Genomic DNA, 13,595 nt, shown 5'->3' on the forward strand with positions numbered 1-13,595 from the left:
TTTTGTCTCTGCCTTGCAGTCCCACATTTAGGTCATTCAGATGTTTGAATATGTCGCTCAGAAAGCAGACATCTGCCCTGTAGCTGTCGACCAGTATGCGTTGTAAGTTTGCTTCTGCCTTATTTTGTTTGCTGCTGCGGAGAAAAGTTATAATCTCTTCTTTGAGATCACAGAAACGCTCCAGTACTTTGCCTTTGGACAGCCACCTGACATCATTGTGCAAAAGCAGGTCGTGGTGCTCAGCTGACATCTCTGACAGCAGCTTGCGGAAGAAGCGGTGTTGGAGGCTTGATGTGCAGTGTATAAAAGGGGGGACGCAGAGGCATGCCAGGGGGGGCGCGAGAGACGAGGAGGAAAATTGGTTATTTAAAACAAAAAAAAATCATATTTTGAAAAATTATTGATTCGAAAATAATATGATACAGTACTATTATGTCAGGGTCTCTGTGTTTCTTTAAAGCTCGGCTCTGCGTGTGTGTGTGGAACGAGCCATTTTGTGTGTGTGTGTGCGCGAGCGAGAGAGACCGCACCGGTACCGGAGATCGTTGTTGTTAGCTGCTGGTGCTAGCGAGCTACGCTAACGGATATAAGGAGTTTTTTCAATAACAAAGTGGAGGAGAGTCCTCTCCTGTCAGACTGAGAGACTTAGTGAGCTAAAGGACTCTCTCAGTGTTATCTCAGTGGGTCTCAAATGTTTTGGTCACCATTAATGTAAACAATTATTTCCGAGGCACACGTTTATATGATCATTATAGTTATAAAAAAAGAAGAGAATAAATTAAAAACAGGTATGAAATACTATATGACAGTAAAAAAAGAATAAAGTTTAAAAGGGTGATTTGTAAAATATCCATAGAGAAAAAGTAAATCTGTTTACAGTTCTGTTTCATATGGGTGTTGAGAGATGTATCCATAGATCTCTTCATTTTGCTGTCAAAGTGCACCTGATTGATGCTTTTAACTTCAATATTTAAAAATCTTCCCGGGGGAGCTTGCCCCTGGACCCCCCCTATGTGAGGTCCACACACCACCTATAAAAATAGCACTTGACCCCTGCTTACACCTGTGCCGTGGGCTGATTATCGAGCCTTCATTGTAACTGTCACACTGTGTATTTGCGTGGGGAGTGTTGCAGTAGAAAATTCCACTGTAGCGCCCGGTACATTAATGGGAATCCCTAAATGTTTGAGCACCCTCTATGAAACGTCAAGCTACCCCACAGCACCCCCAAAATAAATCTCTGGCGCTGCCACTGAGCCTGACTATTTGTGTTGGGGGGGGGGCCCGACTTTTCTTTTTCTCCAAAGGGGGGGCCTGACAGAAAAAGTTTGAGAACCACTGTTCTAACGGCAGTAAGCCAAGCAATTCCTCTCGGAAGCATTTGCCATATATGCACAATTGTGCGTATCACTTTTGTCTGTGGACTCATCTACTGCAATGGACATGACATCGGCTTTCTTCAGTTCTTGCAACAGCGTTTCATTCACATCTGTAGCAAGAGTTTCAACCCTACGGTGTCAGAGTTGAGCGAGGAAGGCAGGACCCAAACGCAGATTTCAAAGAAAAAACACCTTTATTCCAAGGTCAAAATGGAAACAAAACAGAACTCTTCTCCGTGAACACAGTCAAGATACACAAGGAACTCACAAAGACTAACAGAAAACACAGAACCTTCTTCTTCTTCTTCTCTTGCTTTTGGCGGATTGCAAACAACTTAAAAGGTGCATACCACCACCTACTGTACATGAGTATGAATCATCACATCATTCCAACTCTTTAACCTATGTTCTAATCAAAATTAAATTAAAATAAATCAATACATCAATAAAACCATTAAATAAATAAAACAAAACAAAAAAAACAAATCTATGTTCTTTCCAGACCTAATGTTAAATTATTTTTCCTACCCCAGTTTCACTCAAGAATTTAAACAATGCCTTTCTGGTAGCTTTTACTCCCTCTCCTTTTGTTCCCAAAACACCAAACACACTCCACTCCCTCTCTGCCTCTAAGACTTTAGCCTTTAATTGTTCTCTTTCCGCTTTATAGATGTCACAATGTAACAATATATGTTCTACATCTTCTTTTACTGCACAGTTCCCACACTTGTTACTGTCACTTTTCCCCATGATATACATCGTACTATTCAAAGCCGTGTGATTTATTCTGAGTCTAGCCATCATGATTTCCTCCCTTCTGTTTCTTTCTTTATGAATATTAATTGTAATTTTATTTTGTACTTTGTGATAGTCCTTGCCTTTCTGGTCTTTCTCCCACCTTTTTTGCCAGATCTCCATCCCTTTTTTCTTAATGACTGCTTTTCCTTCTCCTTTACCAAGTTGAACTGGTAATGTTATTTGCTTTTGTAGTGCACTTTTTGCTAATCTATCAGCACACTCGTTCCCTTTCACCCCCGCATGTGCAGGCACCCAGCAGAACTGCAGATCTATGCCGCAGTCTTAACAGGCTATGATTCAGTTCTATGAGAATGTCTTCTCTAGTAGTTTTTGTTGATTGTATGCTTTGTAATATGGACAATGAATCTGTAAATATAACCACCCTATCTGGTCTGACCTCTTCAACCCACTGACATCCTATTATTACAGCAGGCATTTCTGCTGTATACACTGATAATTGATCAGACGCTCTTTTAAAAAAATATATTTTAAAGTCTGGGATGTATATGCCAACTCCAACATGCTCTTCCTTGTTCTTAGAGCCATCTGTATAAATTTGACACCGACTGTTGCATTGCCGGACTCTCCTGCGTATTTGCTGACTTCGCGCACTGGAACACACCGCAAATTTGAGCCGAGCACGTATGAACTGCGCATGCATGAGTGGCAATAACTCTCCTTACCAGCAGGCGGCAGTAGTGTGTATTCATCATTCAAAAGAGGCAACAACCGGAAAAACCGGAAGACAGAGAAGAAGAACAGACTCCGTGATATAAACAAACAACAAATAGCGTTTTTCTTTCCATTTTCACTCTCGTCCATTGAAACATGAACGAACAGGAGCAGGACGAACGGGAGGTACTGGAGCTAGTAGCCCTTGGACTCACGCTTGTGTTAAATCATTTGTTTACCTCCTTCACTTCCGTTAACGCTTCTCATGCACTGATTCGCTAGCTGAACAGCCAATCAATGTTATCCCTTTGTCCGACTTCCGGTGGTGTTCTCGTCACTTCATTTATTTGCCACTCTTTTTTCCTTTCTACAATACTCATATTTATTTTAGCTTCTGGGAACAGCCATGGGGGAACACTGCTAAATGGGGTTGTTTTGGCAAACGTGATATTCTCCACTCCATATGCCCTCGTTCTTTCCTTACTCGTCCAGCCAAACCCACGTCCCTGGAATTTTGCATATTCCCAGCAATCCTGTAATATTCTGTTTGAAATATTTTCTTCTCCACTTCCTTGTAGTCTGACCCAATATGACAGAGCAAGTTTCTCTCTTCTGATCTCCAGAGGTGTCTCTCCTGCTTCTATCAGTACTGCATTAATAGGGGATGACTTTATTGCTCCAATACACAGCCGCAATGCTTTATATTGTATTCCATCAATTTTTTTAAAAGCGATGTTTTTGCTGCTGCTCCATACACTATACAACCATAGTCTATTGTGGACCTCATAATTGATCTGTAAATGTCTTTTAATGATTGTTTGTAAATACCATGTAACATGACTTGCTTTCTGACATTTTGAATCCCCAGTTATATGACCACCTCTCCACTTTTTGTAATCGCTCTAGCTATATTCTCCATTACGTATGGGGCATTTCTTCCCCTCATCCAAATAGCTCCATCATCTGCGTACAGAGCCGATTGTATGCATGTGTCTAAACATGTAAATATATCATTAATCATGATGTTAAATAATATTGGACTGACTGCACTCCCTTGGGGAATACCATTTTCTATTTCAAAATAATTGGAAATATCTGCTCCAACCTTTACTCTAAATGTCCTGTCTGTTAAAAAGGCCCTTACCCAATTGTACATTCTCCCTCCAATACCCATTCTACCCAATTTGATCAGTAACCCATCCCTCCACATAGAGTCATACGCCTTTTCAATGACAAAGTACACTATTGCCATTATCTCTTTCATTTTCAATGTTTTTTCCACATCGTTACTCACTCTTACTAGCGCATCTATTGTGGACCGCCCTTTACGAAATCCGCTCTGAAAACTATTCAGCCGCCCTTTCTGTTCCAGTACATGTGAGAGCCTACGGACAATGATCTTTTCCATCCATTTACATAGGTGTGATGTAAAGGCCCAGATACACCGGCCCGAAATCGGCAGTAAATGGGAGTCAGGCCGAACATGAGCGTGGGCACGCCCTATTCGGAGTGGTGTGCGCCGCACCGTCGGGTCTTTTCTGCCAACCTGACGCCTTTACTTGCCAATTCAACATGTGGAATCGGCGTCGAGAACACCACCGGAAGTCGGACAAAGGGATAACACTGATTGGCTGTTCAGCTAGCGAATCAGGGCATGAGAAGCGTTAACGGAAGTGAGGGAGGTAAACAAATGATTTAACATAAGCGTGAGTCCAAGGGCTGCTACAGATGTAGCGATTAATTTCAGACAGTTTGAAATGCGAGGGCCGTGATTGGTACGTGATCTGCCCTCGCTCAAGGGAAAACCTCCAGCTTGACTTGAGACCGCCCCCGTGATAGAAAAATGTAATTATAATGAAGCCAGCTGCAATGGATCATTGATCCACCAGGGGGTGCCGTGGGGTTCCACACTGGAGCTCATGTGAAATAAAGTCAGATACAGTACGCTGGATGTACAGCGGAACTTTGTTAAGATCCATATGTCACGGATATCATACTACTGTGCTAAATAAGAGACATGTAATCATTTACAAAACATCACCATGTTGTTATTTAACAAAATAACGGGAGGAAATGCAGCCCGGCTCCCGATTTTTAATCCTAATTTAATCATCATCTTCACCACGATAATTTATGTTTATGTTCGCCGAATTGACATGAAATCACTGACACATATGAATATACTGTATTCAACTTCATTAAAACGTTATTAACGTGCCTAAACTCAGTAATTCACTAAAAATATGTATATTTTAATGGAGCCTCGTTGGTCGATCAGGATCCCAAAGTGTAGCGGAGGGATCCTCCTCTGGATGAAGGGTGTTATTTTCCCCATAAGGAACAAGTCGCTGCAAATTATCCCGCTTATTACATGGCCACATTCTCAACAAAGTAACAACATGACTCCCAATATTAATTGAAATGCTTTTATGGATTTAGAAAATGTTTTTATTGATTTAAAAAATAGTTGTATTGATTTAAATTGACATGCATCCGCTAAGAAAAATAGTCCGTTGTTACCGTTTTTTAAACAGTCTGAATGAAACCAAAAACCACAGCTCTCTCCCCCGCTCCCCCCTGATCTTTCTTCTCCAGCAGCTAAATTAACAGTAGGTTACTCTGAGTGACCATAGACTGTATGTGACAAGCTTACAGTTAGTGACGTAACAACACCATAAAAGCTGGTGGGTTGAAAGCAATACTGGAGGTAAAAATAACTAGAATAATTGTGATTTATTTATTGTGGCTTTTATGTTTTTCGGTATAAAATGTTATGTAATTCAGGCTTATAGTTCACCCTTCTCTAAAAGCCTTCAACAATGACAATATTCATAGTAATTTAATAAATCCTTCCAACACACATTGTAAAAAATAGCCTACTGTAAATTAAGAAATCATTCCAATATGTACATCTTCTGATGTAACAACAATAACATTATAAATAGTAACAGCTGAACATGGTATTGCACATTTAGCTTTGAGTGTTACTGACCTGAGATGTTTTTATTTCATGAATTAAGGTGACTGAGGCTTTTTAACATACAGGGATGCAAACTCATCAGGTATAAAAAAGGTGACAAGGATCCGAGCCCCCGGCTCCCCCACCCCACGGAATAACAGAGGATTTTAGCAGTCAGAACAACTAAAGCAGCAGTGTTAATAATAACAGAAACGCCAAAGAGTCACATCTAATAGAAATATATAAAAGCATTTATTTTAAATTGTGTAGCAGTCAGTTTATAATTTTGACAGCACTGTTGAGCATTTTGAAAATGTATTTTCATGCCTCTGTGCAAGGCTTAAGTCTTTTTATCTTTATAGCCACATGGTGTAAAGTAACTAAGTTCATAAACTCAACAAGTAGCCTACTATACTTGGGCACAATTTTGAGATACTTGTACTTTATTTAAGTATTTCAATGTTTTGCTACTTTGTTCTTCTACTCCACTACAGTTCAGAGGTACATGCTGTACTTTTCCTCCACTCCATGTATGTAATACCTTTAGTTACTTTACAGATGTGGATGAATGATGTGAAATATAATCAAGTGTTAAATCAGACTTTAGTTCCACCTGGAGTAAATCCACAAGCTACCCTGCAGTATACAAAGTCATTCAAACTAGCTGTACCTTTACCAGCTTTGAGAACACTTTCATGATCAATCATTATAAAACATATCATATCTATTATTCTGAAATTGACCAATCTGCACAATGACTACTTTTACTGTCGCTACTTTCACTATATTTTGATGATAATACTTTTCTACTTTTACTTGAGGAACATTTTGAATGCAGGACTTTTACTGTAACAGAGTATTCCTACACTCTGGGACTATTACTTTTACTCAAGTACAAGATCTGAGTACTTTTACTTTTACTCAAGTACAAGACCTGAGTACTTCTACTTTTACTCTAGTACAAGATCTGTGTGCTTCTACTTTTACTCAAGTACAAGACCTGAGTGCTTCTACTTTTACTCAAGTACAAGATTTGAGTACTTCTACTTTTACTCTAGCACAAGATCTGTGTGCTTCTACTTTTACTCAAGTACAAGATCTGAGTACTTCTACTTTTACTCAAGTACAAGACCTGAGTACTTCTACTTTTACTCAAGTACAAGATCTGAGTACTTCTACTTTTACTCAAGTACAATATATATATACTTATACCACCTCTGTTTATAGCCTATGAAAAAAACTATTAGAAATAGAAGGCTAAAACGTTAGCAGATAGTGACAATGTATGCTAGCTAGTGAAGGATAATTTGAATTATTTTAAGGATTAAAGTAACGTGTTATGGCAGGAAAGTTCAATCTGCTATATTCATTTTAATGTCACCTTATATAGAATGTGTGTTAAACTTGTGATTTCTGCATTGAGTGACTTCTGCCTAGCAGATACCAAGAAGAGGCCCCTAGGGTCTCTCTGTTAATTATCAATAGTCCTTGCAATTAACAGGGGAATTCCCGGATACATCTTCAGATATAAGGCAGTTAAAGTATTGTAGAATTAATGTTTATCTCCTACACATCCTGCAGGTCTTGAGACTTGGGTCACCCAGCAGTAAACAAGATAAACGTCCTTTTGAGCTTATCAATAAAATGTATTCATTCCTAGTAAGCTAACTTTGGGGTGAAGGGAAGTTCAGGGAAGCCATTAAGCCACAAGAACAATTAAACTTCGGTTAATCAACCAAAACTCATGACTTTCCGGGGACAGGACATTCGGACCTATAACAAGGGTCACTTCATTGAGAATATGTGTGTGTATTCCTTACTGTGATCATATGTCCTGTATAATCATTTATCAACTATTCCTGTATTGGTGTTTTATTTGATTCCTCTGTTTTTATTCTTTCATATGTGGGTACTGGAGGGCTACAAACATTGTGGAGAAATTAACTTAAACATGTTTTATTAGCCGCATAGCTCCTCCTGGGTTTTTTGGATATAAGCCTATGTTTTCTTTAGACCAGTCTCTTCTTTTCTTCAAACTGACCAGATCCGTAGGATTGGAGGAAGAGCAGGAAGTACTTCCTTTGTATTGTTACTTTTTATCATTAAAACAAGATTATTGTTTAACTTGCATTCTGGTGTTTCTTAATCCCTTCCTTTTTACGAATTTACCCAGCTTACCAAACGACACGCGGAGACGAGGTTGGTTTTAAACATCCTCCAAATCTCCAACAAATGGTGACCCGACGTGTCTGAGTGGGGTGTTTTCGGGGAAAAGACCTCCAGCAGCAAGCGGACGAATGGTCCAGGGCTAAACATCTCGGCCTCTTCTGACAACTAAAAACAGAGCTCTGTACAATAGGCTACCAGGTGAGCAGACACCAGTTTAATTCGAAATCTATGATTTGACCATATTCCAAATTTTAGGGTTGTCAGACGAAGTTTACAGTTTTTTTATAGTAACAATACAAATACGTGTTTTAGTTGGAAAGTAGGATATTGAGTTCCTGCAGCGGGAAGGGTATTGAAGTCCCTGGCTTAAAAACTGGAGGTATTAAGTCTCCATATAAGACTGACTCAAAATAACAAATCCAAAGCTCGACGGGGCTGGAGATTGTGATCCAAAGGAGAGTAACGCAAACTTCAGAAAGTCATTCTGAAGTGACCAGGCCTCACTATATCCTTTGGTGTGTTGGGGTTGAATCTATAAAGCCAAACGTCACGATAAAGAGTTCTATAAGCCTGGGTTACGACTCCATGTCAGCGTCACATCGTTGAAAGACGGTGTTGAAGCGCGCTGAGAGGCTTGCTAAACTTGTTGGAATAAACATCGGACAATAAAAGCTGAATAGACTGTACGGGGAATTTTTTATACATATAAAAGTGAATCAGCAAGTATTTCAGCGTAGGGTATTGAGTCTAACGGCTGGAAGGGTATAGAGTCCCTGGCCTAGTGAAGGTATGGGAGTCCTCACAGGCTATACTTGCTGGGGAAGCCAAGTAGAGTATCGAGTCTCTATCCATGGCTAAAGTGAATAACAAATCTGAGGTTCATAGGAACCAAAAGGTGCGTTATAAGTCTGTTGGGTTTAAACTCCCATTCTGTTGAAAGAAATATCGCATCTTAAAAGCTGGACAGACAGTAAGGAGGATATATTTATTGTGAATAAATAGAATATATTATTGAACATGAAACAGCCTAAGTCAGATGAATAGATACGAAGTCATAATGAAGGGAGAATTTGAACGAGAGGAGCGTGAGTTAAGAGTTTACGAGAACAGTGGGTTCAAGCAGAAAAATTGAATAAAAGGATAGCAGAAGTGTTAATTGTTGAAAGAAGCCCCCCTTTTCCTAGAGAGGCTGAGAGCTGCAGCGGGGGAGAGAGAAGGGGGTGTCAGTATTTGTCTGTGAGAGTTCCCCCCCCTTTTTTCCTCTCGAGAGCAGCAGCGGCCCGGAGTGTGTCTGCTTGCTTTTTTCTCTAATGCCTGAAGTTGGAAGGAAATACATTGAAAATTAACAGATCAATGTGTGATTTGAAGTGGTAGATATATTGAAATAAATAAGAAACAATGATTTGCTGCTATTTAAACATAGTCTTTGAGAACTGATTGACCGTTGCATTGCGTTTTGAATTTCATGGTATTGTCATTAACTAAGGATTGTACTTAATTATACTTCAAGGAAAATTATATTACATACAGTCACCTTAGGGGAAAGTAAAAAGAGATTTACTGAGTATATGAAGTACATTAAATGTAAGGCTTTATTCAAATTAAATATAATAGGTGGATTTTTCCACCTAGAATAAGACATGGCAAGAAGAGAATTTGTTAGACATGAAATAACGAACTCATTGGAAGAAATATATATTGTAAGGTTATTTAGGAGTTGTTATCATATACAGTTACTCTCAGTTGATGGTTGTTTAAAGTAGATAGGAAACTGAAAACGTAAACGATCCACCACAATGGTGTTTTTAAGTTTATGAAGAAGGAGTAGAAAGTAAAAAGAAGGTTTTTGTAAGTTTGTCAGAGGGAATCTGTTAATGTTCAAGCATGACAGAGGTGCTGCACGAGGCTAAAAGCCATCTCACACAGTTGGAGAACAAAAGAGGTTTTGATGAGAGAAGCTTGGGCCGGCAGCTGCAGGGCGCAGAGAGGAAGAGAGAGAGAAAAGTCAGATGGTTTGAGGAAGTATAGAGAGAGTACAGGTTATATAGAGTTACTACTATTCTGGAAAATGTCATATTGTTTTATGAGTAACATAAAATAAGAATATATTTACTAGATATACGAACAACAGGCTTATCTAGGTTAACAGAAAATTGCTATTAAACAGTTTCAGCTGCAACTATCCTGTCTTTGTTCTAAAGAGAACATACGTTGCATTAATATTAAGAAAAGTTCACAATAGATACCATTAAAGACCGTTTGGGATTAATAGGACGAGTTTGTCATAAACATTCGTGCTTAGATGGAATAAGAGTGTTGAGAGATGTTCTCAAAAATGGGAGTTTTCACAATGCTTTTAGTTTTTATTGAAACAATTAAGTAATAAGGACAGAAAAATGTTCCGTGATGATTTATTTAGGTTTCAGCTTTAGTAATAATGAAGATTACATTTTGTAATAATTCCTTTAAGTGTTCCAAAAATATATTCATTTACTGTAGTCAGATTACTTGTTTTAAATATATAGCGCTGGATACAGTTAGTTTTGTATTCTGTTACAAATCTAACCATGCTTGTAACACACAACTTAGATAAACAATTTGAAAAGAATAGAATAAGCAAGTAGATAAAAGATGAATCTATAGTGGTTAAGAAAAGTTTTTTGTTTTGCCTATTAACTTAGAACTAAAGTAATGAAGAATAGGAAGATTGTTACCATTAATGGGTTTAACATTCACATGTTTCAGCATTCCTGACCATATAGACACTCAGCTGTTTTATTTTGTCACCCGCTGGGGGAGAGATTTACATTGAGCTTTTCTCAGTAGCTGATTTGCTGTGATTACAGCAGCATTGGATAGTTGTGCGCCACCTTTGGGTTGTACTCTGAATCAGTGTGTTGGTGAAATGTTGCTCATTGCAAACAGAAGAAGTGTGCAAAGAACACATCTCAGAGGAGGTTTTGACAGTTTGCTTGTGCCTCGTTGTCAAGGCAACAGTGGTGTGAAGAGGTACTGCAGTTTTTGGGGATTTCTGCGGTACAGAGGACAACGTGTGTCTGCTGATTGTATCACATTGATCCAGAGGTCCCTTCCCCCTCAGGACATCCCAATGCCAGAGAGAGTTTCCTTGGAGCCCACTGACCAGGGCCGGTTCTAGCTTTTTGGGGGCCCTGCCACTGACTACATCTGAAGAGGACAATGAATCATTGACTGTTCTCAATATGACAAGATCTTGAGACAGGCTGGTCTCAGTCTGTTCAGACTCTGAAGAAATCATGCAATGATTTTACAGCATAACTGTGCAAGAGTTTATCAGAAGGTGGTGTAGAACGATATGCTTAGTGTTTAGGAAAGGAGGCTGATTGTTTAATGATGGTCTGGAATGCTGAAAAGGTTAAAGTTTAATATCCTTGTTTGGCAAACAAGACATCTGATTATTATGTCACACATGATAATCTTGACACAGTGACTAGCTATGGGTAAACGTGTGGACGTTATACCATTATTATCATGAACTAAAAATAAATAGGGAAATAGTATCTGTTTAAAGATGAATGGATTTCATATCCTAGAGAGGATTAGTTATATTGTGAATACTTCACAAGGTATTTACTAATGTATTTTGAAGAACAGATAAGAACACAGGTCCAGTTTTGTTTTGTTTCTAGATTAAATTGTCCATTCCCAAAACTGTTCAGCGTATGTCTAGCTTTAGACTTTGATAGTAAAAGAGTATTTAGGCTTATTTTTGTATATCTGACATTTTTTAAATATGTTGGCTATTCACTAGATAGAGAGATGGCATTACTCTCCATTTGTTGAGAACATTTCTGAAGATTAAATATTTGTTTCATTCCTAATATTCCTATTTAGGATGTAATTTTAGAGTAACAAGGCTGATGCTGAAATTGGAAAATATGTTAGTGGTTTGCATGATGTAAACAAAAAAAGGTTTTGTTTGTTCAACCTCCAGTTAGATCTGAAACAGTAATAATGATTGATTTGGCCAAAGCTTAGTTTAACATCCTGATGTAACATTATGAGGTATGTTCACTTCTAAGGGTAAACAAATTGATAAAATGGATTATTATTATTATTATTGATTAATTTGGAATATTAATTCGGAAGGCCGTTTTCTGCAGGTTCACTTAAGAATGCCTTGCATGAACATTTGTCAGGTATTGTGTTTCCTAGGGGCGGTATATTAATAAAGTGTATTGATAATTTGTTTGTTAAACATCTGAAGAAATTGGTGCTGCGAACACGAGAAAAACTTTGTTGCATTGGTTGACATGAACACAATGATGTCACTAGTACAACTCCAGCTAGTAGAATATTAAAGTCTCTGCAGAGCACGACACATGGCCAAAAAGACTGAGACCAAATGACCTTTGACCCTGACTGACAGTGTGACTTGAGAAAAGCACTATCAATGACTGACTCTGGGGCTGACCAAACTTGACTTTACAACCTGACAGAGTGAGTGTGAATGTATTTCTGCATGTGATCAGTGCAACTGCATGATTCTAAAACAATAACTAACCGAGCATGTCTTTGGACTAACATATTATTTTGGAGCTCCAAGGGAAACATAGGTTTTCTAAAAATTCTGCAAAAGGGGGAAACCACATGTGACCCGTTTCTAATTCCCACAGGAGTTGGCGGTTTGCAAATGTAAAACTCAAACTAAAATCTAAAGATTCTGTTTCTTTTAGGACTGCCAGCTGGAAATGAACACTTATTTTCCCTGAGTGTTTACTGTGAAAAATGATGGATGTACTTTTGTGAATAATGTTTGGTATTTTCTTATAACCACTGGTTACCTGAAGGTTTTCTTCCCATACAGGATTTTGTTACACATGTTTACATGTGTAAAAAGGGGGAGTGTGGGATTTTTTCATTTAGGGACTGGAAGAAACATGCCGCCCCAACTCAGATGTTCAATCTGACCATTCATTGACAGTTTTAGATTCAACCTGCTCCATATCTGGGGATAAGATACTGTTTGATTAATGTTGACATGTTTCTAATATTGATTGAGTTATAACAGGTAACACAGATGCAGAATCAGTGGCCAAGGGGCTACTGAGAGAGGTAATTCCAAAATGAGAATGAGAAGGTGAACTGTGATAATGAAAACAATTTTGTAATATTTCAACAGGTATTAAAGTAACTGAGGTTTGAAATGTAGAAAGAACATATTACAGCTAAGTTAAAACATAGTAATGTAATGAGATAAATTTTTATTTAGACAACATCTTGTAACTAGCCTGGTAAAGAAGTAAAAGCCATAGACTTTTTGGTTTAGATCATTATTGGGATGTACATTTAATTTAAATTCATAATAGAAAGACATTTGATGACAGTATGTTGGATTTCTGTATTCATTTTTTCAGCTTGATAATATCTAAGCAGTGACAGGAAGAAGCAGTCTCGCCTGGAAATTACTCACTTTGTCAGTATCATGATTTTAGTTGTTTTTAATCCATAACATTAGTGTGTTCCATTACCAGAAACATTAGCAGTTCATATTATATTTATATTTTAAATAGGATCTCAAGGATTTCATTTTAAAATAACACAGATGCTTGTAAGACATTCAGAGCTATTGAGATATG

The sequence above is a fragment of the Notothenia rossii genome (assembly GCF_949606895.1).
Source record: "Notothenia rossii genome assembly, chromosome: 2".
NCBI lineage: Eukaryota > Metazoa > Chordata > Actinopteri > Perciformes > Nototheniidae > Notothenia > Notothenia rossii.